Genomic DNA, 27,949 nt, shown 5'->3' with positions numbered 1-27,949 from the left:
CATATACAACACCTGATTCCTCCAGTGTTAGAGAGAGAGAGTGGATCCACAGCTCTGATGGAGAAGAACGAGTCCTGAGCAAAGATCCAGAATTCTCAGCGCGAGTTTCTGTAAGTACATGGTGGAATGGATGTGAGCTGACAGTGAGGGATGTGAGAGTGAGCGACTCTGGAGTTTATAACTTCAGATTTAGAACATCAAGCAGTGACTGGATATCAGCCTCATCTGGAGTTCAGCTCACTGTTACAGGTACACACACACACACACACACACACTCACACAGAGTCTCTGTGCTTTCACATTAGATGTGATTTTAAAAATGTTTCAATATAATTTGTGTGTGTGTGTGTGTATGTGTGTGTGCTTATGTGTAGATTTGCAGGTGGAGGTGGATCCTCAGACTGTAGGACAGAGGCAGGTGAAACTGACCTGTAGCTCCTCCTGCAGCCTCGGTACAAACCTGTCCTACTACTGGTTCAGGAACGGACAGCACCGGACTTCTGGATATGATGCCTCCATTGTGCTCGACTCCACCAGACCATCTGATGAGGGCAGCTACTATTGTGAGGTGTACATCATCAGTCAGTGGAAACGGTCTCCTGCAGTGTGTAAGTTTCAGTAAAAACTATGATGATCTATAATGTAGTTATTATTTTCCTTCATGTTCTGTCAGTGATCTGCTCTAAAGAAAGAGCTTTTAAACCATTTCACTCATTTTACTACTATGGGTGTATGAACAGATTTTTGAAGGGGACCCTCACTTTCTTTAAAAATGTATTTTGCCCAAACACTTATTTACTCAAACAATAAAACCATATAAAAGATGAAAAGATGACGTGTAAATGTGATCATGATCAGCAGCCTCTGGAGCTACAGGCACATGTTCCGCTAGAGCTACTGCTTCTGTAACAGTGTTTGAATTACAGGGAAGTGAAGAAGACATTATTTATAACAGTACACAGTCTAATGCAAAAGTTTGGACACAAGTTTGGCTAATTAACACATTTTGTCTTTATTTATTTTGTTGAAAAGTAGTAAACACAGCCTCTGTAGCTTGGCTAACTGGGTAGTTCCTAAACAGAGCTATTACAGACAACAGTGGTGCCCAAAAAGAGAGTGAATTCAAAACACTACACTGTAACAACTGCTCCTTTATCATAACTGCACTAACAACTACATGAACATAAAGAACTACTGGATCTAAAAATGTTCTCTTTATTTAAATAGTGTAATTACACTCAGTACTGTATGAACATACAGTATTCATCTACTGTACCCAACAACAGTAACATCAGTGAACTGTGCTCCTGCTGCATAAGCTGTCCTCAGACACTACCTCAGCCACTACCCTAAATGATAAAATATATAAATAATAACACAGTTCATCTCTTTATCAAGACTTTTACATTTCCCAGATCAGTTAGTAAAGTTTGAAGTAAACCATAACATTTCTGACTGTAGTTTATCCTTTACTGTATTAATTAACAAATCTTTATAATGGAATCTAAACTAATGGAGTCACTTCACAGCAGACAGACAGACAAAGGACAACCCTACTCAGAGTGTAGTGCTCATCACTGGTATCATTTATTGTGTGTGTGTATGTTCCAGGTGTGCTGGGTGAACAGTGCTGGGGTGTGACTTACACTGCTGAACGTGTGTGTGCCCTGAAAGGATCATCAGTTGATCTCTCCTGCTCTTATAAATTCCCTAGAGGACTCACAGTGACTAAATCAGTGTGGTTCATTAAAAAGCAGACTGGTGCTGAACCTGTGGATGTGAGAGAGGATGAGGAGTATCAGGGACGAGTGCAGAACAGACAGAGCTCCCAGAATGACTGTAGTATGAGAATCACTGACCTGAGAGAGAGAGACGCTCAGACCTACAGATTCAGATTCTACACTGATGGAGGCAATTATACTGGCAGACCTGGAGTCACTCTGTCTGTCACAGGTAGAGCTGCACTCTATTAAATAAGTTTAGTTTATTAATTATTAATATTCTGTAAATGAAAAGAACACCAAACCTTGTTTAAACTCTCCTGTAGATCTGAAGATTACAGTGTCAAACACAAAGAGTAGAGGAAAGAACCTGACCTGTAGCAGCACCTGCACTCTGCCTGACCACCACACTTACATCTGGTACAAGAACGGACAGCCTTTATCTAACAGGTACAGCAGATGGCTATATGTGTATGACAATACTGTGGATGCAGGCAGCTACTCCTGCGCTGTAAGAGGATATGAGAAGCTCCGCTCTCCTGCTGTCTGTAAGAACCTCACTGTAAACTTCTCCCTCCTTCTGTCTGATTACAGTAAACTCATATTCAGTGATATCCAGTAGATATGAGACGCTGATGTTTCAGCATTTCTGATTGTAAAACTGATTGATTTTTAATTTCTTTTTGTTTCTTTCAGGTGTTTTTAACCAGAGCAGCTGCTGGAGTGTTTCTTATTCCACACAGACTATCTGCACTCTGATTGGCTTATCAGTGGACATCCACGGATACTACACCTTCCCTCGTCAGCAGCCTGACCCCCAGCCTGCCTGGTACATCAGACTCCACACACAGGACAGAGAGCTGAGTCCTGCAGATGGCCGAGTGGAGTTTTTCAGTGAGAGAGTGAATATGATCACACTGAGACTGAACCATCTCACACAGAGCGACGCAGCAGAATATCTCCTCCGATTTAAAGCCCCCTACTGGAAACACACACACAGCTCTGCTGGTGTCTCTCTCTCTGTCACAGGTAGGAGCCGTGTGTTATGTTTGTCTCTCAGTGTTAATCTGTGTCTGAGCTGTAAAGACACTGATGGGAGTCTCTCACAGGCCTGCAGGTGAAAGTGGAAGCTGCTGCAGAGAAACAGACAGTAACACTGATCTGCAGCAGCACCTGCACTCTGCCCAATAACCCCACTTACATCTGGTACAAGAACGGACAGAGTGAGTCTCACTGCAGATCTGCCTCCTGCTCTGTAGCTGTGGTCAGTGGAGCGGTCAACTACAGCTGTGCTGTTGAAGGCCATGAGAGCCTCCTCTCTCCTCCAGTGTGTGAGTGGACATTTTTACACTCACTAATAATCTAATCTTCTATCATTCTACTAATAAGTGAAACATGATTGTTTACCAACTTTCCAACCAGACTCTCCCAGAAACACCAGAGCAGTGCTGGTTCCCTCTGGAGAGAGAGAGGAGGGAGAGTCAGTGACTCTGAGTTGCAGCAGTGATGCAGACCCTCCTGTTCTCTCCTACTCCTGGTTTAAGCAGAGAGCAGCTGCAGACACACCGCTGACAACAGGCCAGAATTACAGCATCACCAGCATCAGCTCCCAGCACAGCGGACTCTACTACTGCACCGCTCACAACCAGCTAGGACATCACAGCTCTACACCCGTTCATCTGAATGTGAAACGTAAGCAGCTGTAGAATGATGATCAGTTTGGATTACACCCTCTCTTTGATTTAGGGATTTTGTAACATGGCTGATATACTGTATAGTTGTAGTGGGATGTTTTACATACATTTATCATGGACATGAATATCATGACAAACATCTTTAGCAGAAAATATGTTTTTTTATTTGTCCACCTGCTTTATTTTTTTATCAACACAGGGTCATTGGCTTATGAATTATTTGGTGTTAAATGTCTTTTAATTTGCCTAAACCAATACCTCTTAACTTCCTGTTGGTGATCATGATTGTCTACAGCTGGTAGCTTCTGTCTCCAGGGTTTGGTTGAAAGCAGTCATTGATTTGGTCAACACACAGTACATGGGTGTGTAAGTCCAAGGAGCTCTGTGCAGATCTGAGAAAGATCTTATGTAGACTTACACAAGTGCAGATTCCGAGATCATCAGTTTAAACAATTATAGGTAAGAACAGCTTATTGGAAGGTGTTGTCACTAGGGTCTGTAAGAAGACCCAAACTGTCACCATCAGCTAAGACGAAAACGGTTCAGATGGTCAGAAACAACATAAGAACCATCAAGGCACAGGCCTGCCATTAACTGGAAGCTGCTGGAACAGCAGGTTTTACATTGGACTTATAGGTTGCAGTGCACAAAAGAAGGCCCTGCTCCTAAATCAACACCTTTAAAGCTCTTTGCAGCTGAACCACACAGACAAAAGAAAAGCCTTCTGGATTTGATTGTTCACAGTGACCAGAAGCTTGTTTGGAAGAGTAAAGCTGAGCCGTTAAACACCAGAGCATCATTCTCAGACATTTTTTTCTGCAAGTATAGCACTGGTATATTGCAAAAAGTGAATGGAATAAAGACAAAGGCAGACTAACCCTCTTCAGCAAGACGGTTGAAACTTGACGCTGAGCCCAAACACATTAGTGTAATTGATAAAGCAGACTCTGACCTTAACCTTGGGTTCAATTCTGATAAGAGAAGTCAAATATCCACACAGAATTCTGCTAGAAGCTTGTTGATGGCTACCCAAAGCGTCTGGTCATGGTGCAACTTGCTAAGGGACATCTGACCTAATATTAGATAAAACATGCTGAGTGTATGTAAACTACACAGCTGTGGATCATAACTGTATATGTTAGCACTTCTGTCAAATATTTAAATGTGAGAATTACTGAAGGAGAGGAAACTACTGACCCACTACTGACTGTATAATAAAGTCCACCCGAATCTCACTGTGTGACTTATTGCTCTTTTAATAAAATCTAAATACACAATAAAGGCATAAAAAACAGTATGGGTGAAATATTTAGGTGGATAGATAGAGGGCCTTAATTACATTGATAAAATGCACATAACAGCTGTAAACACATTTATATTGAAGCGTTGGTCTTTGGGTTTAGAAGTCATAAACTAGCAGTTTCAGGGTCAGAGTGGAAAATTTGTATTAAATTATTTTCTTTTTCGATTTTTTTTTTTCTTCTCTGTAATTTATGATGTGGTTCATGGTTTATTTCTGAAGGTCCAGAGGTGAGCTCAGTGCTAAATCTGGTCACAGTGGGAGTGATGGTGGTCTTGGTGGCTCTGATACTCATCACAGCAGTTCTGTGGTTGTGGTATGTGAACTATTAATTAGATAAATGTGTGAACATGAATTTCATTAAATGAAAGCTTTAACTTCTGTCAACACTGCTGACTGTCTCTCAGGAGGAGAAAGTCTGAAGAGCACAGGAGCACTGAGGAGAGTGAACAGGTGAATACGTTAGAGAGGAGAGACTAAACATCATCAAATGTAGCCTATTTTCAAACCTCTCTCTCTCTCTCTCTCTCTCTCTCTCTCTCAGTGTGACTCTCCTCCTGTGTATGGTAACATTTCAGTCCTAGCCATGACCTCTGACCTCACGCGGAAAGAGGACTCAGGTGAACAGGACGACGTTCACTACTCCAGTGTTCAGTTCAGACCTTCTCACACACACAGGGAATCTCCAGCCTCTACTTCCAGACCTTTTCTAGATCCCACAGAAGAGCAGGATGTTCAGTATGCTGCTGTGAACTTCAGCACACACACTGCTGCCCCCCAGTGAGTAAACCCTGTCATTACAGCTTTACTCATTCTGCACTGCTTTAGTACCTAATGTTTATCTAGAACGTCTCTTCATCTCTTCTTCTACAGGGTTCTGGTTGCTGAAGCAGTCAATGACCAGACTTACAGTCAGATCCACAAACATACATCACACAATAAAACACCGGTCTAAAGTTTAGATCAGAGGGGTTTTCTCAGGGGTTTTCTGAAGACAGCAGAACTGAAAGTAACTCGTCTACAGATGTCAGGCTTCGTCTGACATTCCTCTAATGAACTTTTAATGAAAGGCTCATACAATTAGGATGACGATGATTGCAGCATTGTCCTCCTCGTCCTACAGAGCAGCAATCCAAGTGCTCCATCAACACAAGTGTACAGATTAACATCTACAAGAAAAACCACAAGAACCCAAATAAAGAACACAGTTCTCTACTTAATCTTCTTCTACTCCATTACTTTCAGCTCCCATCTCTCTCTTTTTGTAGTTTAGCTCATCTTATTGTCTGTTGTTAATCTCTGGCCTGGTCAGAAGTGTCTTTAGTGGTCACCCACTTCTCTCACTGTTTAAAATTACATGACTGGTCTTAAGGAGTTGTCGGATGATGAACTTGCACAGCTTCTATTATTGAGGACAGGACCAGAAGTACCCCTCCATAAACTCTTAAACCAGCTGTATCAAGCTGTCATTACAGGCTAAAACAAGAAGACGCAGCAGAGCTTAGCCAGCAGCATATGGCCTCCTGTTTATAATATTGATAGTTTTGATGTTATAATATTGACAAACAGCCTTACAGAGTATTACAGTCTGATAATTCTGACAGTAGGTGAACTTTGTTCACTGAGGTTTAGATAGAAATTGCTGTTTGTAGCTAAAGCCTCTCTGTTCATTCCCCTCAGACCAGCTTGAGTTTCTCAACTGGTTTCTGATACTGGTTTCTGATACTGGTTTCTGAGGACATGCTGGTATCTAACCAACTACAGTGCTCTCTGTTAATCCAAAATGTTAATAAACCTCAAACATGAATGTTTAAGAAAGTAAAAGTGAGGTTTTGGGCAACTATATTGTGCAGAATTTTTACGCAGCTAAATAAAAACCCATTTTCCCATCTCACTTATTTATTCAGATCTGTTCAACTCAAAACTTTACAATATACATTTCTGACACATAAAAATCAGTGACAGTATAGCCACCCAGAGAGAGTAGATGTAACCCTGTGGAGAGTGAAGCTGCTCTAATGGTGGAGTTAAAGAGAGTGTAAAGCTCTGCAGACATGCAGTGAATATTCTGCTCTACAGAGGAGAAATACGCGCCTCTATGCTGTGCTGTGCTCCTGGAAGTTCTGCTGGCTGATGGATCATTTTGTAAAACGGCTTTAAAGAGCTGACACTGTCTGGTAAGTAAGTTTACTGTGTTCTAAACAGCAAACAGCATTTTTTTCAACCCGACATCATTTCAGAGTTAAAACAATGTTAGCTCCTTAGCTAACGATGCTGCTAGCAGCTCCACCCTAAACTGAGGCTTTCATAATGGGAGCGTTAGCATGGTGGCTAAGTGGGTAGGAGCCCATAGTGTTAACTAGTTCTCTGACTGCATGATGGGTTTGTTTAACATGGCTTAACTCAGGACTCTGAAACATGAGCCAGCATCAACTTTGTTGAGTCCTGAGTGAATTTGCCATGTTTACAGAAGCTGGAGTGATGTTAGACAGTTAGGGAGAGCTCAGTAACTCGCTGTATTTTGAGAAGTGCAGGGTGGATGATATGAAGGGCAGTTGGCTCCTAACGGGACAAGGTGTCTGCTTTGATCCAAACTGTGAGATGTTTCAGGTGTCTGTGGCTGATAAAGTCCTGCTCCTAACTGATATACAGTAGAAATGCTCCACTAAATGACCAAAACATTATTTCTGCTACTTTTTACCTGTGCTGCTCAAATACATACTACCATAAAGAAGAAAAAGCCTGACATCATGGTGTTTGACCAGTCTGACATAGAAGTGAACTGTTTGTAATTTGTCTAATCTGAATGTTGTTTGGTTTGGTTCCCTTCGGGAGAGAATCAGGAGGAAGTGGCAGGAGTACATGGGGGAAAATGAGCCTCATGATTAATGGCCTAAATGTCAGACATTAGTTCAGGATGCCATTTTCAGACGGATCTGTTGCTTGATCCATGATCATGATCAGCCATAAAACCAAACTGGCATCAGTGTGGGTGACCCTTCACCACCCTGTAGTTTGCCTTCAATAAGGTAGAGAGTCCTATGCCAAGTTCATGCCCCAAAGATAGGGGTAGTGAGGAAAGCTCTTCCTTCAAGGTTGAAGAAGACCCCTGTCTCCCCACCTGCTGCTGCCAAATCCAGCAGCTTTTCATCACTGATAATTCTGAACAATAAGGTTAATGATGGAAACAGGGCCTATGGGAACTCCTTTCACGCCCCTTGCTCCACACACCTGCCCCTCCAAGATCCCCAGGTGGGTAGGCCTAGGTAGGCAGAGGATGTGTCCAGTTAAAGCTGACGTGTAGCCTGAAAAACTTAAATGTATCCTAAAACAAGTTCTTCTGCTACAGCAACAGGTAAACAAGTTACACAAAACAGCTGATACACATTTCTGAATGTACAGATCATTGAGAAATTGAGAAACTGCTGATGTACACTATGTGGACAGAAATATTACTCATTCATGGTTTATTTGGTAATCAATGGTATTCAAAAAGAGTTTATGAGATATTAAAACAGCACTGCTGAGGTAAATTTGTGTATGTTAGCAACAATATTAAGCATATTTATCTCCTAACATGTACTATATACTAATCTCAACAGTGCGAGTTGACCTGCAGTTGGAACGGATACACACTCCCCACAACGAAGCTACTGGTAAATTTCTCTTTCAGCTGTTAACAGAAGAATATCTATAGTGACCAAAAACACCAGCTGGTCCAACTGGACAAGTGATCTTTAACAGCCCTCACAGCATTTTACTTGAGGCAGGAAGTTGTAGATGTTGAAGCCTGTGTCTACTGATAGTTTTACAGTGTTGTTTGTGGTAGAATTCCTGTTTCTGTTTAAGGAACAGTAGCTTCTCTGCTTATGGATGTGAAAGGAGATAGGTCGACTCTACAGAAGGTAATGTTAGCTTCTTTTCTGTAACCCAGCCTAACTGTCAGCTCCATACTCCAGATCAAAGCAGACCTGGAAACAGGTAAAGGGCCATTACACAGAAGTCGCTGAGCTGGTGGACTTGTGTGCTGGATGTGGTGCTCAAGGAGGCTGAATGTAAAGACCGCTGTCTGCAACAGCACAGCCATCAGCCAGGAGCCCTTAAACCACATATCAGAGCAGTTCACAGCCATGTTTAGGTGAAAAGCTTTTCTACACTGGAGAAGGCATGGATGAGATGGAGTTCACAGAAGCAGACAGCATGAATGACCTTGTGTCTGAGTACCAGCAATACCACAAGAGAGGAGGAGGGAGATTTTGAGGATGAGGAAGAAAAGATTGTGGTGTAGGTTTAGTATCTGTTGTGGTGAGTGAAGGGGAACTGACCACCAACCACACAGGTTCTCAGATCCTTCAGGTCCACTTCACTGTCCACCATTGTTCTCTTATGACATTGCATGGCCCTGAGGAGAAACACCCAGACCACACACAGCTGGAGAGGGCTGACAAAGCCATCTGACCTTTCTCACTCTTTCACTGCTCAGATGCTGACATAAAAACTCTGCACAGAGAGCAGCCGGGTGAGTGAATTTTGCTCTGAATACTGCTGGAACTTGAGTGTATATATACTGAGTTGACAGTTTATTAAGTACACCTACCTTCTACACTCACTAGCCACTTTATCAAATATTATTTGAGAGATGGTCCAATTGAACAATGGTGTTGCTGGGGTTCAGCTTCACCAGCAGTACTTCACATTGTTCCCATCTATTCATGTGTAGCCATCCTTTAACCCTTTATCACTGGATAGTTTCTGACCACAAACCTACTCTTGGCTCAGTATTTTAGGATGGAGGACCCACTTTTACCCTGGCAGTGACACAGATTTGTGTGAAAACCCCATCAGCACCACTGAGCCAGATGGAGTTGTACCAGTACCATACACACTATCAGTGTCACTGCTGGGGTGAGAATGAACCACCACCTAAATAATGTCCTACAGTCTTACTGATGGTAAATTAAGCATGAAAACAACTTATCTAATAAACTAATAATCTCAGTGTAAAATCAGTGTAGGTTTGTGAATGTAATTCTTTAGATTATGAGTTATATTCAATAGTATAAACACCCCCCTGGTTAAATGGTGTGTTGCTGATTTGATGATCTGAGGTAAAGCCAGGTAGCCGACTGCAGAACAGCAGTACTACAGAGCAGTCACTGTGTCACATTCAGCAAAACACCAATTTTCTTTAATCTCAGTGTTTTATATAGAAAACTGAGCTTGTCTGTGACTAGATTTCCCTTTATATTTAGCAAGGTAGCACTAGCACTGCTATGCTAACGTTAGCTGAGGTAAAGCTATACAGCCATATTTATAACCCGACAACCATAATTCAGATTTCTATGTCACATATATGCAAATGGGGTTTGTAATACTTAAATTTTAAGGAAAAAATAACTTTACATGTAGCATAAATTCATATTAGTCCCTATTTAGTTATCTAACTGGTAGCTCTGTAGCTAGGCTAGGCTACAGCTACAGGTGCTGAACCGTTAGCTAGCCGTTTAATTCTCCACATCAGCTCAGTATGAAAAGCTGCTGCCTCATTAGATCAGTGATTTTACAGCAGGACTCCTTCACATCCACACACTCCTACAAACTGTAAACCCCTTTACTGAAACACAATGGCAATGGTCAAAAGCCGATCTGCACTAAGAGCCCTTTGAGCTTCAAGTATGGCCATCCCTCAAAATCCACGGAAGACGAGCGTTCAGGCTTTTTTCTGTCCTGGCACATCCTTTATCTGGTTGAACAAACTTCCCCTGGGTGTCTGAACGGCAGAGTCGCTCGCTGTCTTCAAACGCAGACTGAAGACCCACCTCTTCCGAGAATACTTGGGCTAATAGCGGATTGGTCACCTTATTGACTTGTGTTTAGTAGTGTCTAAACTTAGAGGTATTTTTAGCCTATTCAAACTAGCTGAGGTTATTCTTGGGTAAATAGCAAAGCACTTTTGTAAGTCGCTCTGGGTAAGAGCATCTGCTAAATTCCTTAAATGTAAATGTAAATGTTCTCATTGCTGCGTTTCTGTGGCTGGAGATGGGAGTGAACACAGTAAGATACACATCCAGCGTTTACACACAGGTGAACTCTAGACTCACCTTTTAGCAAAATCTTCCAGCCATACATCAGTGCTGCCAGTTTGTACTGTGTCTTTAGAATGACCACTGATATTGATCACATGACCACTACATTTAGTTTACAGTTCAAATCTATTAATGAATATGGAATGTGATGTTTACCTGAATCCATCAGCCAGTAGAGCGTGCAGGACCCGGCCAGTAGAGCAGGTCTGCACCATCGTGCTGAGGGCCACCTCTACGTCCTCTCGGATGAAGTGACTGGACTCCCCAGCCTTGTGCAGAAGGACACAGGCAGTGCCCTCCACCTCCATCTTCCGCTGCAGGTGGGCGTACAGGTGGGACAGGGTGGTCATGGCGGCACGAGACACCATGGAGCGCAGGTTCTTCACCTGAGACAGTGGAGACAAAAGAAGCACAGTGAGCCTCTGTCTCTAACTCAACCACTGACACTTGCTTTAGCATTAATTAGAATAATGTCATTACAGAAGCTGTTGTCCAGAGTGTGTATGAAGTGTGGGTCTTACCTCCTTGATGAGGGCCAAGCAGACATCATGTAGCTCAGGCAGAAGAACCTCGGCATGGTGTTCAGCCAGAGCGTGCAGCACTTTCAGCCCCTCCATCTTCCTCTCCCTGTTTCAAAAGCAAGACATTAGAATGAGGTGAACACGTCTGGAAGGTGGTGTTATTACAGTAGGAATGGTCGAGTGCCAGCTCAGGCCTGTCAAGGGGATGCTCGCTAGTCAGGGCTGGGATCTCCAGCACCTCTCTTTTTCCCTGACTACCTTCAGCAGAGTGTGGAGCAGCCCTGTTGTTGACAGGCTCCTTGCTGGTTTCTGCTCCCCTGCTCTGTCTAACCACTTTGGGAGCAGTTGTTTAGCCTGCAGCCTCGCCCTGACTCTCTGTCCTTGTCTCATGCCTAAGTCCAGTCTCACTCTGGACAGCTCTGTTAGGTACAGGCGGCACATCAGCTTCTACTGGATTCTTCTTCTGCCTACTTTGGCCTACCTAGGGATCTTGCTACCTTGATTATATTTTTAGATTTTAGATTTTTATTATAAAATAATAGAAAACAGGATCACAAGAACCATAGCTAATCTTCTTTCCATTCTTACTAAATATATCTTGTATATATTTCTAATATCTAATTTAAAGACTTTGTTTCTGAGATATATGAAGTTTGTGGGGATGCTACATAACTCCTGAGACGTAAAGACAAATAGACTATTACTTTAAAGGTACTGTAACTTACCTGGTGCATTGTAGGCCTTGTTCTCATGAAATGAACTCCTTGAGAGAGTTCCCATAGCTCCTCTTTCCATTCCATTTCCACCCCTTAATACTGGAACCCTGCTGGATTTGGCAGCAGCAGGTGGAGGGACAGGGGTCTGAAGAACAGGAAATTTTAGGTCCTCTTCCACCTTGAAGGGAGACCTTCCTGTTCTTTCACCACCTATGGTGCTTGAACTCTGACCCTCTGCCTTAGCGGAGACAAACTGCGGGGTGGTGAAGGGTCCATGCAGGACTGACCCACACTGATGCTGGATTAATTAGACGGCTGAACACATTAATGGATCTAGCCACTGATTTGTCTCATTTTCTCCATATACTCCTGCCGCTTCTTTCTGATCCTCTCTCGAAGGGAGGGGGCAAGAATAATGGGTTCATCTTCAGGACTGTTTGGTTTCATCTCTGGAAGTAATTCCTGTAGATCCTGATGAGAAGTCTTCTGAGATGTGCTTGTTTAAGATGTGAAGTGTTTCTAGCATGTAAATCTGCTTTAGAGCCTCTAAAGTCTGTTTAACTAGCTTATACTCTGAATTTTTCTTTTCATCCAGGTAAAAACATACCCTATACTAATTAGTCAGCTGGTTAAGTAGGTAACTCTTGACCAGAATAGTGCATATTTTAATCTCATTGTCAACTATTTTCTTCATGCTGGTGACCATGACTGTCAGACCATCAGACCAGACAAGTAAGACCATCTAATTCAAACAAAACATTCCTCATACTGTCAAGAGCTAAGCTGTTCGCCCGACTCAACCAGCTTGACCATCTTATCCTGGTCAGTCTGTTTTTTCCCATCTGTTTCTAAGGGCAGCACAATGATGTGTGAAGTCATCATTAATATCTGACTACATCATCTCATCATTCAGGTATACTTCCCAAGACCAAGTTTATCTAAATAGTAGCACTTCAGACCAGACCAGACTCTGATCATCACTTACAGCATTAATTATGGGTTAGCGTGTACAGACTTGCAAGTGATGGTGGATTCTGTGGCTGTATGGCAGAAAGAGATGAAGGTGAGCTGTAGCTCCACCTGCAGCTCTGCTGTTAGAGGAATGGATTATAGAAGCAATCAAGCTTACTGAACTCCACCTGTCCATAGAAGAGGACAACAGGAAGTTCAAGTGGCCGACAGCTGGGCTCATCATTGAGATTGTGTTTGCGCTGACTGTAAAAAGGGCTTGCTATTCAGGCACACCCACTTCTTTGGTTTGAGTTCTTGGTTACTTTAAACTGTATTTGTAAGCTTTTTATTTTCCTCTGACGCTGCAGCAGCACCCTTCTGTGGCCGAGTTTGGCCATTTCTTGGGAGCGGGGAGCAGGGAGGAGGGAGCAGGGAGCGGTTGCATTATGGGCTTTCTGATTTAGTTTAAGCCGAGACACCCCAAATATTTATGAGCTCTGTTACCTCCCTCACTGCTCATTTTTCCTTCCTCTCAGTGAGGAGAGCAGCTGGTCAGGCTGAGATTCGTTACCGCGTATCGAGAATGGATTTCAATACCACAAGTAAAAAAATGGTCCAAATAGGAATTGAAAATGTCAGATTCACACTGCTGTGAACGTAGTCTAATGAGCAGACATGTCTTCAAAAGAAAGGCCAGGCCTGAATTCAATAATGTACCAATTGAACAGTTTCTGTGTGGAGATACTGACCTTCAAATTTACAGAAAACAGAGGAAATTTACTGTGAGGTAAAGACCAGCAGTGCCTCACGTTATACTAGAGAATGACCTCATACTGAATGAGTCCTGAAATAAGGCCTCTTGCAGGGCAGCTGTGGCCTGTAGCCAGCTGCTACTCTGGGCACATGTGCTCACTGTTCCCCAATGTGTGTTAACTGCAGGGAGGGGTTAAATGTAGAGGACAAATCCCAATGTGTGCAGCACATCTAAACTCTATTAGTAGATTTCCCACCACTGTAACCCTTCATGTTCATCTTTCAGTAGAGTATAATGGGTGGTGGTGTGTGTGTGTGTTTGAGAGATAACTATACAGAAGTTGTGTAAGAGTTATGAATTGGTGTATTTAGTTTCTATCTGCATGGATTCAGTCTAATAGTCTACAGAATTGTTATGTGGCAGCCTGTATAAAGTGCCTCCTTGCTGATTGCAACTGAGAGCAAAGAAAAAGGGAAGGAAACTAGAAAAAAACTTTTTCATTATTACACACACACACACACACACACATACTGTTGCCACACTCTGCACTGCAGACTAAGTTTGACAGCTGTGAGAGACCCTTACAGAAGAATGTAAGTAGTAAAGACGTTTTAACCATATCTGATTAATCTTTGTTTAATATATTAATGTAGTATAGTTATGTAAATGGCTCAGGATCTCATTATTCTGTCAATCATAAAGCTGTATCTCCTTTTCAGTGTCTTGATTTTCAGACGAGAGAAAATTATTTCAGAATTACTGAAATCAAACATCCTACCTTCTAGTGGCCTAAATAGTCATCCTCTGTTTGCCAATGTGTAAAACAGTAAGAGACGCTGTATGAAGTTAATTTACTCTGGATTAGTCTAATGTGGCTGAAAGTACAGTACAGTATGCATGTGAAGTGGTTAAGGTTCTTGTAGGAATCCTGTAGAACCTCACTGGTGTTTCTGTTTAGATTTTTTCACATTAAACACATGAGGCTCTGTCCCAATTCTTCTCCTGAGCCCTACTCTTAAGGAAATTAATAATAGAAAAGCTTTCAGCAGTGCCCCCTTGTGGAGAATATCCTGTTAATCCAGACAGAGGGAGTAAGAGTGAGAGTTACGAGCCACATTCATGAAGTAAACCTGTAGTTTAAAACGATAGACTGGTTTAAATGCTGCAGCCTAAAAGCTAAACCATCGAATTGTACCTTTAACCCGTTCTTTTACCCGACTTTTAAGAGAGTGATGCTGCCATGTCTTTTCTAACATCTGGAAATGCTACAGCAGCAGTGATCCTTATCTTACTGACAGGTAAACTTTCACATCTTATTAAAATACTGATAGAATTCCAGCTCTGAGTTCAGTTCTAGAGGATTCCGCTTCCCTCCACAATCACACCTAGTTCAGCTCAGCAGTTAACTGCTGGGTTTAGGATACATTGCTTTTAAACACACACAAACAAAACAGGGACGGGGTGAGTGATTAATAATAGCACATCTGTTTTATAATATATTCAAATTTTGCTGACTGTAGAAATAAGCTGTTGGTAGAACTGGAGAGGTGTCAGAGGTATTGTTCACTACACAAACTGCAGATCTCACACAGAGACCAGATATGTTCATTCTAGCAAAACTGTGTGAAGCTCTGTGTTAAACTGTTTAATCACTTCCTCTGTGGTGTTTACCGGTCAACTCCACATGTCACAATGTTGTCCATAGCAACAGCAGCAGTACCTAACACTGTGGTTACTCAGTCAGTTAGACCGTGAGAGATATCACTTGTGTGTTTGTGTGTGTGTGTGTGTGTTGCAGGAGTTGATGCTCAGCACAGTGTAACTCTCTCCTCTCAGAGTCTCTGTGCTGTTACTGGATCTACAGTAAAAATCTCCTACACATATCCAACACCTGATTCCTCCAGTGTTAGAGAGAGAGAGTGGATTCACAGCTCTGATGGAGGAGAACGAGTCCTGAGCAAAGATCTAGAATTATCAGCGCGGGTTTCTGTTAGTACATGGTGGAATGGGTGTGAGCTGACAGTGAGGGATGTGAGAGTGAGCGACTCTGGAGTTTATAACTTTAGATTTAGAACATCAAGCAGTGACTGGATATCAGCCTCATCTGGAGTTCAGCTCACTGTTACAGGTACTCACACATCAACACACACTCACTCAGAGTCTCTGTGCTGTCACATTAGATGTGATTTTTAAAATGTTTGGATATGATTTGTTTGTGTGTGTGTGTGTGTGTGATTGCGTGCATGTGTAGATTTGCAGGTGAAGGTGGATCCTCAGACTGTAGGACAGAGGCAGGTGAAACTGACCTGTAGCTCCTCCTGCAGCCTCGGTACAAACCTGTACTACTACTGGTTCAGGAACAGACAGCACCGGACTTCTGGATATGATGCCTCCATTGTGCTCAACTCCACCAGACCATCTGATGAGGGCAGCTACTATTGTAAGGTGTACATCATTCAGTGGAAACGGTCTGCTGCAGTGTGTTTCAGTAAAAACTATGATGATCTATAATCTAGTTATTATTTTCCTTCATGTTCTGTCAGTGATCTTCAGAGTAAAGAAACCATTTCACCCATTTCGCTACTATGGGTGTATGAACAGATTTTTTGGAGGGGACCCCCTACTTTCTTTAAAAATGTATTTTGCCCACACATTTATTTACCCAAACAATAAAACCATATAAAAGATGAAAAAACAGAAAACATAAATGTGATCATGATCAGCAGCTTCTGGAGCTACAGGCACATGTTCCGCTAGAGCTACTGCTTCTGTAACAGTGTTTAAAATATAGGGAAGTGAAAAAGACATTATTTTAGTTTGGCTAATTGACACTTTTTTTAATTGCGAAGTTGTAAACACAGCCTGAACAGTGCTGCCCAGAAAGAGAGTGAATGCAAAACACTACATGGTAGTGTACTACAACTGCACCTGTATGATAACTGCACTAACAGCTACATGAACATAAAGAACTACTGGATCTAAAAAAAATCTCTTTATTTAAATAGTGTAATTACACTAAGTACTGTATGAACACACAGTATTCATCTACTGTACCCAACAACAGTAACAACAGTGAACTGTGCTCCTGCTGCATAAGCTGTCCTCAGACACTACCTCAGCCACTACCATAAATGATACAGTACATAAATAATAACACAATTCATCTCATTTTTACGTTTCCCAGATCAGTTTAAAGTAAACCATGACATTTCTGACTGTAGTTTATCCTGTATCCTACTGTATTAATAAACAAATCTTATGGAATAATAATGAAATCTAAATCATTGGAATCAATTCACAGCAGACAGACAGACACAAGACAACCCTACACAGAATTTAAAGTATGTAGAAAGGAGCAGACTGAGCAGATATCATAAAGTAGATGAGCTTCTAGTGTAATTTAAACAGTCCTAAGGACAGCCCAGCAGTCCTTCCTCCTGACTGTAACTGTGTGTGTGTTCCAGGTGTGCAGGGTAAATAGTGCTGGGGTGTGGCTTACACTGCTGAACGTGTGTGTGCCCTGAAAGGATCATCAGTTGATCTCTCCTGCTCTTATAAATACCCTGGAGGACTCACAGTGACTAAATCAGTGTGGTTCAGTAAAGAGCAGACTGGTGCTGAACCTGTTGATGTGAGAGAGGATGATGAGTATCAGGGACGAGACAGAGCTCCCAGAATGACTGTAGTATAAGACCTACAGATTCAGATTCTACACTGATGGAGGTGAACACACTGGACAACCTGGTCAGTCTGTCACAGGTAGAGCTGCACTACATACAGTCAGATTGCTCTCTGCTTAATAGAAGATCTGAAAGATAATTTTATAAATCAGCACATTTTACTGCTGCTCACTTACTGCTAACTGAACACATCTGTTAACTGTCAGGTTTAGTTGTTTGAACAGGGAATTGATCAGTCTGCTCAGGGCTGTGACCCTCCAGCACCAGACCTGATTACTTTTCCTACAAATGACCAAAGAACATCAAGCCTTGTTTAAACTCTCCTGCAGATCTGAAGATTACAGTGTCCGACACAGAGAGTGGAGGAAAGGAGCTGACCTGTAGCAGCACCTGCACTCTGCCTGACCACCCCACTTAAATCTGGTACAAGAACAGACAGTGAGAGTCTCACTGCAGATCTGCCTCCTGCTATGTAGCTGTGGTCAGTGGAGTGGTCAACTACAGCTGTGCTGTTGAAGGCCACGAGAGCCTCCTCTCTCCTCCAGTGTGTGAGTGGACATTTTTACACTCTGAATTAAGTCATCTACAGTAAGTTTTCATATGATGTATGATGATAATTCAATGACCAACACCTAAACCGCAGTGACCAGTATGCGATTAACATGAATACATCAGCTGTCTGACCCATCTCAACTAATAAAGGTAACACCTGAATCTGATCTATTTCCAATCAGACTCTCTCAGAAACACCAGAGCAGTGCTGGATTCCTCTGGAGAGAGAGAGAGGAGTCAGTGACTCTAAGCTGCAGCAGTGATGCAGACCCTCCTGTTCTCTCCTACTCCTGGTTTAAGCAGAGAGCAGCTGCAGACACAACGCTGTCAACAGGCCAGAATTACAGCATAACCAACATCAGCTCCCAGCACCGCGGACTCTACTACTGCACCGCTCACAACCAGCTAGGACATCACAGCTCTACACCCGTTCATCTGGATGTGAAAGGTAAGCAGCAGTCTGCAGTGACTGTGTTCAGTCAGGATGTGTAATTACTGGTGAATTAGCTGTTGTTCTCCTGATCAGAATGAATGAACTGATTCTGTTCAAACACTCAGCTGAGTTGTTGGAGCAGCGTGCTGTTTGGGGAGCTGTTTGGGGAGCTGTTGGAGTGGTTCCTGTTCTGCTTCACTCTCTCACTGCTGTTCTGTGCATTAAGTGAGTGACAGTATTGTTTATATTTATCTCTGAATCTCTGAAGCTGCATTAAACATCATATTAACCTCAACTTTAACCTCAAATACAAGCTTTTATGATCTACAGAACTCAAAACTCTAACTGGCCTTTTTGTTTAACCTGTGTGATCAGGAGGAGGAGAGGAGCAGAGAGAGAGACACATATTCAGGTACTGAGAGAGGATTTCACTTTCTTTCTCTCTACATCCGCCTATAAAGCTGCTGCCGAATAAAGACTGAAGCTGTGTTCTTCTCATCTCTCTCTAAAAGACCCCAAATCCTGCAGACCCCACATACACAGCTCTCAACCCCACCACCATCAGCTCAGACTATGATACTCTACAGGTACATCTACAGTGTTTGTGTGTGTGTGTGTGTTTTACACTGTAGAGTGTTTAGTTTTCTTTTTTTGTCTCCAGTGTGTTGGAGACTCTCCCAGTGATACATACTCAACCTTAAACCATGCAACCATGACGTCTGATTATGACTCTCTGACAGTAAGTCTGCAGTTTATTTATTTGCAAGCAAGTGTGTGTGTGTGTGTGTGTGTGTGTGTGTGTGTGTAACAGGTGTGTTAACAGAGGTGGAGTGATGGTCTCTGTGGTGCTGTAGTTCTGAGTTTTAGTATTATTCTGAGGACATACTGGTATCTATAAACACTGACATGCTGAAACAGTAGTGGAAAATCCGTGTTTGGTCATTATTTCACCTACATTAGCCTTTTAGCTCCAGTACTAAACTTCTATTGATGAGAGAGAGACTGATGTAGTTTTATCAGAGTTTATTAGATGTTGCTGTTTCCTGCAGAATTAAATGATTAAGATGTAAACAGAGTCATTCAGAGTGGTTTGGTGTGAAATGCTCTGTTCTAGAGAAACTTACAGAGTCAGAACTGCTCACAGTGGAGGTGATCAGAACCAGACGTTTGAAGGGTGGTGCGAGTGGTGCCAACGGGAGAAACGGAGCCAAGGATTGCGACAACACAGAGAAGGGATATTGCTGCTGCTGCACGTGGTCCGAAGACTGGGAGCACGCAGACAATGATCCATCCCCGGCCCTGCCTGAGCCTCCACCAGCCGTGGGACCCGGGACAGAGCATGCTGGGTCTCCGTGGCAACCATGTCACGGAGTGACACCGCCTCCCTTCACCGGACTCCCCAGTGGTTGCCCTGACACCAGGGTGCACTCTAAGAGGGGGACTGTTGTGAGAGGAAGGTGGGGTTGCTGGGTCGCCTGACCGTTCATGCTGGGTTCTCTACCTCTGATCACAGACAGCTGCTGCTTGTTCAGGAAGGAGCTCCCGCAGCATAAAAGCTCAGCTCTCGTCGGCACGGGAGAGAGGACACTCTCTGATGGAGCTTTTAGAGGCATTCCACTCTTCAGACGTCTGGTTCCCATCACCTCCACTGTGAACAGTTCTGACTCTAAGTTTCTCTAGAACGGAGCATTTCACACCAAACCACTCTGAATGACTTTACTTGCATCTCAACCACTGAATTCTGCAGAAATGATAGAAATGATGGACGTCTCTGTTGATCATCACTGGAGCATCAGTTCATTATTCTGCTGGTTTCACCTGAATATTTCAAAAAGGAGACACAAAAACCTCATTAATAATCAAACTCATTAATAATAAAGTCTTTGATCATCATAAAGTGTATTTTTCATTTGTTTAAAGATCACTTTCTTCTTCTTACCTGCTCTTGGTGATGATGTCCATGATGGATCTTTTGTCCCTTGATGACACAAATCTGTCCACCATCTTCACACAGTCCTCGTGGCTCCCCAGAAATCTCAGGGTGTTTCGAGCATGGAGTCTGTGGAGGAAGAATGATAAAAGGTCATTTTCAGCGCTGGCTGGTGAAGAAAACATGCTGATGGGTTCAGTTCTGACCCAATAGGTGTAAAAGCAAGCAACTGCTTACCTCACTTCCTGTGCGGAGTCCAGGGCCAGTTTGCTGATGGCGGTCAGGAACCTGCTGGTGAATTCCTTCTTGCTGGTTAGCACACGAGAAGCCCCCAACTTGTGAGAGAGCTTCTCCAGATGCAGTGCAGTGCTTCTCCTCACTGCTGCGTTTCTGTGGCTGGAGAGAGGAGAGTGAACACAGTAAGATACACATCCAGCGTTTACACACAGGTGAACTCTAGACTCACCTTCTAGCAAGATCTTCTCCAAAATGTAGGAAGAGACTCAGCCATACATCAGTGCTGCCAGTTTGTACTGTGTCTTTAGAATGACCACTGATATTGATCACATGACCACTACATTTAGTTTACAGTTCGAATCTATTAATGAATATGGAATGTGATGTTTACCTGAATCCACCAGCCAGTAGAGCGTGCAGGACCCGGCCAGGCGAGCAGGTCTGCACCATCGTGCTGAGGGCCACCTCTACGTCCTCTCGGATGAAGTGGCTGGACTCCCCAGCCTTGTGCAGAAGGACACAGGCAGTGCCCTCCACCTCCTTGTCCATCTTCCGCTGCAGGTGGGCGTATAGGTGGGACAGGGTGGTCATGGCGGCACGAGACACCATGGAGCGCAGGTTCTTCACCTGAGACAGTGGAGACAAAAGAAGCACAGTGAGCCTCTGTCTCTAACTCAACCACTAACACTTGCTTTAGCATTAATTAGAATAATGTCATTACAGAAGCTGTTGTCCAGAGTGTGTATGAAGTGTGGGTCTTACCTCCTTGATGAGGGACAAGCAGACATCATGTAGCTCAGGCAGAAGAACCTCGGCATGGTGTTCAGCCAGAGCGCGCAGCACTTTCAGCCCCTCCATCTTCCTCTCCCTGTGTCAAAAGCAAGACATTAGAATGAGGTGAACACGTCTGGAAGGTGGTGTTATTACAGTAGGAATGATAAAGACTGATTCAGTCAATACACTGAACATTTAACAGCAGAGGAGCAGCAGCAGATGGAGATCATTGGGAATTCTCTTCAGACACTTTATAGACTCTGATGTTTTGAAGATTCCATCACTAATTTTATCTGGATACTCCAAAGCATTTTAGTTGTATATTCTCAGGTAACTTCAGCTATTCTAACTCTAGTCTGAGCACTACTCTAAAACACATCACTGCTCCATTAGAACTGGATCTTAATTCTTAATGATCAGTGGAAGGGTGGTGGGTCTACTCCAGCTCACTGAAGACATACCATTCCTCATCCTGCAGCAGGCTAAATGCCTGGCTGAGTGCCAGCTCAGGCCTGTCAAGGGGCTGCTCACTAGTCAGGGCTGGGATCTCCAACACCTCTCCTCTTCCCTGACTACCTTCAGCAAGGTGTGGAGCAGCGCTATTGTTGACAGGCTCCTTGCTGGTTTCTGCTCCCCTGCTCTGTCTAACCACAGACACATCTGGAGCATCTGTTTGTCCTGCAGTGTCCATCTGGCATCCTGTCCTCCTCTCCTGCCTAAGTCCAGCCTCATTCCTACCTAGGCCTACCCACCTGGGGATCTTGCTACCTGTGATTAAATAAACCTGGTTAGAGCACCTAAACTTTTTAAATTCATTTTCATCATAAAATCATAAGAACAGGATTTTGCTGAGGTTAATTATCTTTCCATTCCTTATTAAATATGACTTACATATGTTTCTAATTTCTAATTTAAAGACAGTGTGTTTCTGAGCTATATGGAGTTTGTGGAGGTGATGCATAAGACTCCTGTGATGTAAATACTCTAGGTTAAAGACTATTTTTTCAGTACTGGGACTCACCTGGTGCATCGTAGGCCTTGGACCCTTTTTTATCCACCCTAGGTTGGGTAGCAGCAGGTGGAGGAACAGGTGTGTGGACCAGGGGGCGTGAAAGGAACTCCTGAAGTGAAAAAGATTTCCCATAGGCCCTGTTCCTGGACTTGGCGGCAGCAGCAGGTGGAGGGACAGGGGTGTGAAGAACAGGAAATTTCAGGTCCTCGTCCACCCTGAAGGGAGACCTTCCCTGTTCTATCACCAACTGTGGGGCTTGAACCTGTATGATAAGTGGAGTGCAGATACAAGAGCTGTGTACTTGTAGTGACCAGTAAATGTGTGTGTGTGTGTATATATATATATATATATATATATATATATATATATATATATATATATATTATATACACACACACATTTATGATACGATCAGCAACACTTTCACCAGTTGTTACACATTTAACTATACGAAAATGACAATTTATTATTGTGATTATTATAATTATTAATTATAAATAATAATAATAATTTATTAACTGTAACAATACTTGAATAGCTGTAACTTTAACACTAAGTCTATAAATAAAAATATTACATATAATAATACATATTTGCTGTTATTTACTCAAAAACAATTATTTAAATTCTTACAATATCAAACATATCGATATTTAAATTATATAAATACAAATTATTATTACTATTATTATTATTATTAAGATTATTAAATTACTTACTAATGATTATTTAATAATAATCACATCACCTATAAACCGGTATTATTCAGGTATTACTTGTTATAGGATTCAGCTCCAGAGGGTCCTACTGATCTCCACATTTGCTAGCTAGTGAACAGCGGATCACCATGATCTGTACCAGTAACATTAGCTTGCTAGCTGACATCAGTCTAACGTTAAAGGATCTGCATCCTCCCCTCAACCCCCGCGGAGTCGCCTATGGTCAGTGCAGTCCGTGCAGCAGGTCTGAGTGTTTTGGCACGAATCTATAAATATAATAAATATATATAATCGATCTATATCGATATTTAAATAATATAAACATGAATTATTATCCGTTGTGCTCGTGCTATAAGATTATTTCTATATAATTAGATCATCTACAAACAGTTAATCAGGTGTTACTTGTTATAGGATACAGCGCTTATAAACCTTATAAGGAATAAAATGATGTCACAGTCGGCGCCGCCCGTCAGCCCAGTGGTGAAGGTGCAGGACCTGGAAGTAATGGAGCCACGAGTCGTGGGCTCGACTCCCGGCTCTGCCCCCTCCTGACACTGGTAAGCGTATATACTAGGCAAAGGTTCACGAGTTTGGACGCAAGAACCCTGCCTTAGAGAATCTAGTGTCGCTTACCTGTGCCAGTAGGGGGCGCAGTCCAGAGCCTCCCTCCTGCGCCTTTGCTAAGGGGTGGGCGGTGCCGCTTTTTGATGAAACCTTTTACTATTATTTTTATTATTTAAAAACCAATAACTACATATTAAAAGAACACTAATATTTATTATTAATTATAAAATAATAATAATGATTATTAATCGCGCCTCTATGCTGTGCTGTGCTCCTGGAAGTTCTGCTGGCTGATGGATCATTTTGTAAAACGGCTTTAAAGAGCTGACACTGTCTGGTAAGTAAGTTTACTGTGTTCTAAACAGCAAACAGCATTTTTTTCAACCCGACATCATTTCAGAGTTAAAACAGTGTTAGCTCCTTAGCTAACGATGCTGCTAGCAGCTCCACCCTAAACTGAGGCTTTCATAATGGGAGCGTTAGCATGGTGGCTAAGTGGGTAGGAGCCCATAGTGTTAACTAGTTCTCTGACTGCATGATGGGTTTGTTTAACATGGCTTAACTCAGGACTCTGAAACATGAGCCAGCATCAACTTTGTTGAGTCCTGAGTGAATTTGCCATGTTTACAGAAGCTGGAGTGATGTTAGACAGTTAGGGAGAGCTCAGTAACTCGCTGTATTTTGAGAAGTGCAGGGTGGATTATATGAAGGGCAGTTGGCTCCTAACGGGACAAGGTGTCTGCTTTGATCCAAACTGTGAGATGTTTCAGGTGTCTGTGGCTGATAAAGTCCTGCTCCTAACTGATATACAGTAGAAATGCTCCACTAAATGACCAAAACATTATTTCTGCTACTTTTTACCTGTGCTGCTCAAATACATACTACCATAAAGAAGAAAAAGCCTGACATCATGGTGTTTGACCAGTCTGACATAGAAGTGAACTGTTTGTAATTTGTCTAATCTGAATGTTGTTTGGTTGGGTTCCCTTCGGGAGAGCATCAGGAGGAAGCTGCAGGAGTACATGGGGGAAAATGAGCCTCATGATTAATGGCCCAAATGTCTGACATTAGTTCAGGATGCCATTTTCAGACGGATTTGTTGCTTGATCCATGGTCATGATCAGCCATAAAACCAAACTGGCATCAGTGTGGGTGAACCCAGTGTGGGTGACCCTTCACCACCCTGTAGTTCCTCCAATAAGGTAGAGAGTCTGATGCGAAGTTCATGCCCCAAAGATAGGGGTAGTGAGGAAAGCTCTTCCTTCAAGGTTAAAGAAGACCCCTGTCTCCCCACCTGCTGCTGTCAAAACCAGCAGCTTTTCATCACTGATAGGTCTGAACAATAAGGTTCATGATGGAAACAGGGCCTATGAGAACTCCTTTCACGCCCCTTGCTCCACACACCTGTCCCTCCAAGATCCCCAGGTGGGTAGGCCTAGGTAGGCAGAGGAAGTGTCCAGTTAAAGCTGACGTGTAGCCTGAAAAACAGAGCTGCTCAAACTGAGACTGGGCTTAGCCAGGAGAGGAGGACCGAGAGCCAGGTAGAGCTGCTGCTCCTCTGTTGTTAAATGTTCAGTGTATTGACTGAATCAGTCTTTATCATTCCTACTGTAATAACACCACCTTCCAGACGTATTCACCTCATTCTAATGTCTTGCTTTTGAAACAGGGAGAGGAAGATGGAGGGGCTGAAAGTGGTGCGCACTCTGGTGGAACACCATGCCGAGGTTCTTCTGCCTGAGCTACATGCTGTCTGCCTCATCAAGGAGGTAAGACCCACATTTCGTACACACTCTGGACAACAGCCTTTTGTCCAATCTATAGTCAAGTGAAAACACTTAGCACAGCATGTGTCTGCTGTGGACTGAACCTTTAACACAACCGATGCTGTTTTTACAGAATATGCAGTCAGTTTACATGTTTCTACTATGCTTACATTGTCTGTACACACAAGCTGACCCAATACTAAAATTCTGGATCTTTCTTGTCTCATTTACAAATTCTGACACACAGAATCCCTCTTCTGCTACAGCAACAGGTACACAAGTTACACAAAAACAGCTGATACACATTTCTGAATGTACAGATCATTGAGAAATTGAGAAACTGCTGATGTACACTATGTGGACAGAAATATTACTCATTCATGGTTTATTTGATAATCAATGGTATTCAAAAAGAGTTTATCAGATATTAAAACAGCACTGCTGAGGTAAATTTGTGTATGTTAGCAACAATATTAAGCATATTTATCTCCTAACATGTACTATATACTAATCTCAACAGTGCGAGTTGACCTGCAGCTGGAATGGATACACACTCCTTACAACGAAGCTACTGTTAAAATTTCTCTTTCAGCTGTTAACAGAAGAATATCTATAATGACCAAAAACACCAGCTGGTCCAACTGGACAGGTGATCTTTAACAGCCCTCACAGCATTTTACTTGAGGCAGGAAGTTGTAGATGTTGAAGCCTGTGTCTACTGATAGTTTTACAGTGTTGTTTGTGGTAGAATTCCTGTTTCTGTTTTAAGGAACAGAAGCTTCTCTGCTTATGAATGTGAAATTATCTTGGAAGCTCAAGCAGCACAAGAAGAGTAGTGCAGCCCCTATCCTGTGAAGTAAGTAGATCATCATCTAAGAATTTCCCTACTGTGGGACTAATAAAGGATTATCTTATCTAATTTGTGACTCTTAGTAATGCCATTTTAAGTGCTGTTTTTGATCTAAATCCAGACCTTGTGAATGCTAAATAACTTTGATCTTGAATATATTAGATTGGAGAGACTGTAAACATCATCTCTCTCTCTGTTTCAGTCCTAAGCATGACCTCTGACCCCAAACAGACAGAGATCAGAATGACGTTCACTACTCCAGTGTTCAGTTCAAATCTTCTCACACACAGTCTTCACACAGTCCTTGTGGCTCCCCAGAAATCTCAGGGTATTTCGAGCATGGAGTCTGTGTAGGAAGAATGATAAAAGGTCATTTTCAGTGCTGACTGGTGAAGAAAACATGCTGATGGGTTCAGTTCTGACCCAATAGGTGTAAAAACAAGCAACTGCTTACCTCACTTCCTGTGCGGAGTCCAGGGCCAGTTTGCCGACGGCGGTCAGGAACCTGCTGGTGAATTCCTTCTTGCTGGTCAGCACACGAGAAGCCCCCAACTTGTAAGAGAGCTTCTCCAGATGCAGTGCAGTGCATCTTCTCACTGCTGCGTTGGAGAATATTGGAGAATAATGGAGCGGTTGCAATATTGGCCTAATTTAGATTAACAGAGACACCCCAAATATTAATGAGCTCTGTTACCTCCCTCACTGCTCATTTTCCTTCTCCTCAGTGAGGAGAGCAGCTGGTCAGACTGAGTCTCATTGCAGCATATCAAATATGTATCGGATTTCGATCCCACATATAAAGCCACTTTTACCTGAGGCACGTCTTCATTAGTCAGTCTGAATATGAAAGGCCAGGCCTGTTTTGAATAATGTACCAGTTGAACAGTTTCTATGTGGAGATACTGACCTTTAAATCCACAGAAAACAGTGGAAATTCACTGTGAGGTAAAGAAGACCAAAAGTGTCTCATGTTATACTAGAGAATGACCTCATACTGAATGAGTCCTGATAAGCCTGAAATGAGGCCTGAAGGTAAGAGGAACAGGCCTTATGACTGGAGGGTCGCCAGTTCAATCCTCTGAACCGACAGGACCTGACTGAAGTGCCCTTGAGCAAGGCATTCAACCCTCAACTGCTCCCCGTGTGTGCTGCAGCTAGGGCCGCCCGCCGCCCCGGGCACTCTTCCCTAGTGTGTGTGTTCGCTGCACAGATGGGTTGAAAGTGGAGTACAAATTTCAATGTGTGCAGCACATCTAAACTCTACTAGTAGATTTCTCACCACTGTAACCCTCATGTTCCTCTTTCAGCAAAGCAGTATGGGTGATGTAGTTTGTGTGCGAGATGTAGAACTATACAGAAGTTAAAGAAGTGTATGTAGTGTATATGTCTATCTGCATGAAGCCTACAGAACTGTCATGTGGCAGCCAGTATAAGTAAGTATATAAGGAGTAAGTGCCTCCTTGCTGACTGTTAATTTTAACTGAGTGCAAAGAAAAAGGGAAGGAAACCCACACACACATACATGCACACACATGCACACACACACATACGTCCTGTTGCCACACTCTGCACTGCACACTAGCTTTGACGGCTGTAAGAGACCCTTACACAAGGATGTAAGTAGTTTTTAATTATGTCTGAATCATCTCTGTTTTATATATTAATGAAGTGTAATTATGTAAATAG

The 27,949-nt window shown here is 42.8% G+C and overlaps 1 pseudogene; it reads left to right on the top strand.

The window, feature by feature from the left end:
• Positions 1-285: 285 nt before the first annotated feature.
• LOC140547754 (sialoadhesin-like) lies at positions 286-19,783 on the top strand (annotated as a pseudogene).
• Positions 19,784-27,949: the final 8,166 nt, after the last annotated feature.

The sequence above is a fragment of the Salminus brasiliensis genome, chromosome 25 (assembly GCF_030463535.1).
Source record: "Salminus brasiliensis chromosome 25, fSalBra1.hap2, whole genome shotgun sequence".
Classification (NCBI taxonomy): Eukaryota; Metazoa; Chordata; class Actinopteri; order Characiformes; family Bryconidae; genus Salminus; species Salminus brasiliensis.
This window is presented reverse-complemented; position numbering and strand designations above follow the sequence as displayed.